Here is a 5,775-nt window from a genome sequence, read left to right as displayed (position 1 = left end):
AAAAAAAAAAAAAAAATCCTCAAAGGGAGATGTTTTGCCAATGTGAAAGAGGAAAAGCAAAAAACGATAGAAGCACTAAAAGGCATCCAAATTGAGGAGTTCACAAACTACCTTTTTTTTTTTTGACTAGGAGTCTCACTCCATCTCCCAGGCTGGGGTGCAATGGCATGCACGCTCACAGTCACCCCAGCATCGAACTTCTTTGCTCCAGCGATCCTTCTGCCTCAGCCTTTGGAGGAGCGGGAACTACAGGTGTGCGCTACCCCGCCCGGCTATTTTTTTATTTTATTGTAGAGATGAGGTCTCACCAAGTTGTCCGGGCTGGTCTAGAACCCGCAGGCTCAGGCAACCCACTCGCCTTGGCCTCCCAAAATGCTGGGATTACAGGCTGAGCCACCGATCCCGGCCCACAAACTGTTTTGAGCAGTGGAAAAAAGCATCTCGATGGGTGTATTGCATCAAATGTAGAGGACTTTGAAGGTGAAGTTGAAACATGGGAAAATAAATACACAAAGTTTTATATATAAATTTCATGTTTTGGGGGGTCCCCCTTGTATACATGAATCTGTACTACATTGGTAGCACTGAACTAGTAAGGAAAATGACTTATTGACAAAACTGGCTCATTATCGCTGCAGAAAGAAACCTTAGACAAATTTACCTTTTTTTTTTTTTTTTTGAGTTGGGTTCTCACTCTTTCCTTGAGACTGGAGTGTGGTGGTACAATCACAGCTCACCGCAGCCTCGACCTCTTGGACTCAGGCAATTCTTCCACCTCAGCCTTCCCAAGTTGCTGAGATTACAGGTGTGTGCCATCATGCTCTTCTAATTTTTTTGATTTTTTTGTAGTGATGAGGTCTCGCTATGTTGCTTAGGCTAGCAAATTTAAGAAGTATTAAATGTGGAAGATAAAACTTTAAGTTTGATACATAAAATTGTATGACCTTATAAAAGTCTCAGTGCCAGGTGCGGTGGCTCATCCCTATAATCCCAGCACTTTGGGAGGGTGAGACCAGAGGATTGCCTGAGCAAGGTTCTAGACCAGCCTTGGCAAGATGGTGAGACCTTGTCTCCACAATAAATTTTTAAAAAGTAACTGGGCATGGTAGCATCTGCCTGTATCCCAGCTACTTGAAAGCTGAGGTGGAAGGATCACCTGAGCCCAGCAAGTCAAGGCTGCGGTGGCCGTGAGCATGCCACTGCACTCCAGCCTGGGCAACTGAGTGAGACTCTGACTCAAAAAGCCTCTTTAAGACCCCCAAAACACAAACAACGGGGCAAACAATTGATGAATTTTTCTATGTTAAAATGAAATAAACATTGGCAAAGTTATTAGATGGATGAAAAATACTAACAAGGTCCAAAACTGATAAGGGATTAATAATTAAACCATACGAGGAACTTCTACAAATCAAAAAAGACCTTGACCCAGGTCTTTTTTTAATAGGCAACGAACAAAAACATACTTGTTTTCCATTAAATCAAATAGTAAGATTTTAGAGGTTTGAGTAGACAATTTACAGAAAGAGAAATCCAAACTACACAGGGGGATGGATGTTTAAGTTTATTAGGAATCAGAGAAATGCAAAATAAAATTGAGGTCTCTGGTTAAATCCATTCCACTAAGACACTTGGAAGCTGTGTCAGACTCAGTGGCTCACTCCTGTAATCCCAGCACTTTGGGAAGCCAAGATGAGAGGATTGCTTGCACCCAGGTGTTCCAGACTGGCCTGGACAACAGTGAGACCTCGTCGCTACATAAAATTAGATGGGCACGGTGGCGCATGCCTGAAGTCCCAGCTACTTGGGAGGCTGAGGTGGGAGGATCGCTTGAGCCTGGGAGGTTGAGGTTGCAGTGAGCAAGTGCCCTTTAGCCTGGAGGGACAGAGTGAAATCTCAACTCCAAAACAAAAGGGTTTAGGAAAGTGAATGCTGGTGATGGTAAGACTAATACTGGTTTTCTCATGGGTGTAGTGGAATTGTAGGCTAGTGGAGCCAGTCATTCTGGAGGATGTCCTGACAGTTCTGAATGACAGTTCAGGCTTAGGATTCAGCACTCCAACTCCTGATTTTATTTTATTTTTGAGTTGGAGTCTCACTCTATTGTCCAGGCTGGAATGCAATGGCATGCTCATGGTCACCGCAGCCTTGACCTACTAGGCTCAGGTGATCCTTCCGCCTCAGCCTTCCAAGTAGCTGGAATCACAGGCATGTGCCACCATGCCCAACTAATTTTTTTGATTTACTGTAGAGACAAGGTCTCACCATGTTGCTCAGCTGGTCTCGAACCCCTGAGCTCAGGCAATCCTCTAGCCTCTGTCTCACGAAGTGCTGGGATTACAGGCTTGAGCCACCACACCCGGTGTTTATTTTATTTTTTATATCTTTTTAATCTTAAAGATATGGGGTACAACCCAACTCCTGTTCTCTACCCTCTGAGGAAAGTTGGTATGGAAAGTCAGCGAGGGAATTATGTGTGTATAGATTTTGAAACAGGAATGACAACAAACCATTGTATAGTAGTGGGTAAATAAAATGTGACTGCACGCTAGGAAATACTACACAGTCATCAGAATAACTTACTAGACTTACATACTACAGGATAAATACTTTTAATTTTTTGACTCAGGGTCTCACACTGTGCCCAGCCTGGTGTGCAGTGGCATAATCACAGTTCACTACAGCCTCGACCTCCTGGGCTTAGGCAGTCCTTCCACCTCAGCCTCCCTCCTGAGTAGCTGGGACTACAGGCAAGTGCCACCATGCCAGGCTAATTTTTTGAATTTTTGCAGAGATGAGGTCTCGCCATGTTGCCCAGGCTAGTCCCAAACTCCTGGGCTCAAGTAATATTTATGCCTTGGCCTCCCGTGCTGGGATTACAGGCATGAGCCACTGCACCTCACCAAGAAAGTACATTTTAAGCCGGGCTCGGTGGCTCAGCCTGTAATCCTGGATTGCCCGAGCCCGCAGGTTCGAGACCCGCCTGGGCAGGAGAGACTTCATCTCTACAATAAAATTTAAAAATTAGCTGGGCATGGTAGCGCGCGCCTGTAATTCCGGCTACTTGGAAGGCTGAGGCAGAAGGATCACTGGAGCCCAGCTGGTCGAGGCTGCAGTGGCCGGGAGCGGCCACTGCACTCCAGTCTGGGCGACAGAGTGAGACTCCAACTCAAAAAAAAAAAAAGTACATGTTAATAACTCAGCATTGTAAGAGAATAACAAGATCTATAGTATAAATCCACTTATTTAAGCACATAAGCAGGATTTATTTTTCTGTATCCCCAAAATTATCAGAGTGGGTCCCTGTGGGAGAATTGGTGGAAATGGGTACAGTCTATAGATGAAGGAGAAAATATAATAGTGGTGGATAAAAGAAAAATGCCTCAAGAATGTATTAGGGTTGAGGTGAGAGGCATATGGCACAATTAAAGGTTTAAACAGGAAATTTGCAAAAAGGGAAACCCTAATGACTAACGACTACATGAGAGGATGAATTTTAACATTATTAGGAATCAGAGATATGCAAAATGAAATGAAGTCTCACTTTAAATCCGTTTAATTAACAAACTTGAGACTGGGCGCGGTGGCTCAAGCCTGTAATCCCAGTTCTTTGGGAGAACAAGGTGAGAGGACTGCCTAAACTCAGGGGTTCGAGACCAGCCTGGGCAACTTGATGAGACATCGTCTCTACAATAAATCAAAAACTTAGCCGGGCAAGATGGCACATGCCTGTGGTTCCAGCTACTTGGAAGGCTGAGGTGGAAGGATCACCTAAGCCCAGCAGGTTGGGGCTGCAGTGGCCATGAGAGTGCCACTGCACTCCAGCCTGGGTGACAGAGTGACATTCCAACTAAAAAAAAATTATTGACTAAGAAACTGCTTTAGTTTACATAAAGACGTTGGGCAGATTTTGCTTGTTCTTATTCAAAAGATATTTTAAGATACAATAGGGAACATATAAGGGTCTCAATAAAAACTTTTTTTTTTTTGAGTTGGAGTTTCATTCCGTCGCTCAGACTGGAGTGCAGTGGCTGCTCCTGGCCACCGCAGCCTCGCTTGCTGGGCTCCAGCGATCCTTCTGCCTCAGGCTTCCAAGTAGCTGGAACTATAGGTGCGCGCTACCATGCCCCGCTGATTTTTTTGATTTATTGTAGAGATGAGGTGTCGCCAAGTTGCGCAGGTGGGTCTCGAACCTGCGGGCTCATGCAATTCACTCACTTCGGCCTCCCAAAGTGCGGGATTACAGGCTGAGCCACCGAGCCCGGTTTAAAAACGTTTTTAATTCAACATGAAACTTGGAGGATTGCTTTTCAAATCTTTAAAATCTTAAGTTTGATTTAATGGAAAACAAATGTGTTGTCTTCATTTAAAGAACAGACTGAGCCTGGTGTGGTGGCTCCCGCCTGTAATCCCAGTACTTTGAGCCCAAGGGTTCAAGACTAAGCCTGGGCAACGTAAGACCTCGTTTCTACAATAAATCAAAAAAGCATGTTGGTGCACACCTGTGGTTCCAGCTACTTGGAAGGCTGAAGAGGAAGGATCGCCCGAGTCCAGCAGGTCAAGGCTGCGATGGCTGTGAGCGTGCCACTGCACTTTAGACTGGGTGACAGTGAGACTCCAACTCAAAAAACAAAACAAAACAGACCGGAATCACATAAATAAGGCATTTGAAAATTTCATTTCATGTATGTTTCTAGTTTGTTTTTTCTTAAGTCCAGACAAGTTGCCCAAGCTGGTCTCCAACTCGCGGGCTCAGGCAATCCTCTCACCTTGGCCTCCCAAAGTGCCGGGATTATAGGCGTAAACCACCGTGCCTGGCCTAGTACATCTCTTTAAAGGTGAAATTTAGAGGCATCTGGATTTCTGGGAGCACTAGCTGTCTCTAGTGCTTAATGAGTTTTGCATTTCTCAATGCTCTTTTGTTTTCCAAGTTGCTTGATAACTTTGAACGATTACATATAAGTAGAACAGGCTGGGGGTGATGACTCACACCTGTAATCCCAGGACTTGGAAAGGTTGAGGTTAGGAGGATATCTTGAGCCCAGGAGTTTGATTGAGACCAGCCTGGTGTCCTCTCTCTAAAATGACAGGAAGGAAGGAAGGAAGGGAGGGAGGGAGGGAGAGAGAGGGAAAGAAAGAGAGAAAAAAAGAGAACAGAACTTTTATTAAGATATCTCTTACCATTACCCTTCCATTTTCTTGGGTGCCTAAATACTCCCACTACTTAACACTCAATTTTCCCATCCCTCTGGATGCAGTAGTGCTCAGGTGGTTTACAATGCCATTTCAATGAGAGACCGTTGCCTTCTTACGTTGTGTGATGAGGGACCTTTAATCATTTTTGTTTTGTTTTGGTTTTGAGTTGCCCAGACTGTAATGCAGTGGCACACTCACGGCCTCTGCAACCTTGACCTGCTGGGCTCAGGCGATCCTTCCGCCTCATCCTTCCAAGTAGCTGGAACTGCAGACGCACGCCACCATCCCCGGCTATGCTTTTTGTGATTTATTGTAGAGACGAGGTCTCACCAAGTTGCCCAGGCTGGTCTCAAACCCCAGGCTTGGGCAATCCTCTCACCTCGGCCTCCCAAAGGGCTGGGATTACAGGCTGAGCCACTGTGCCCGGCCCTGTTAATCATTTTAATTATATATTTGAGTTGACTTTTTCCCCAGTAGTACTAAATTTTTTTTTTTTTTAGTTGATGTCTCACTCTGTCACCCAGACTGGAGTGCAGTGGCCGCTCCTGGCCACCGCAGCCTCAACCTGCTGGGCTCTGG

This window comes from Carlito syrichta, unplaced genomic scaffold (genome assembly GCF_000164805.1).
Source record: "Carlito syrichta isolate Samal-C Ts95f unplaced genomic scaffold, Tarsius_syrichta-2.0.1 Scaffold303036, whole genome shotgun sequence".
Classification (NCBI taxonomy): Eukaryota; Metazoa; Chordata; class Mammalia; order Primates; family Tarsiidae; genus Carlito; species Carlito syrichta.
The sequence above is the reverse complement of the archived record's forward strand: the minus strand, read 5'-3'. Positions refer to the sequence as shown.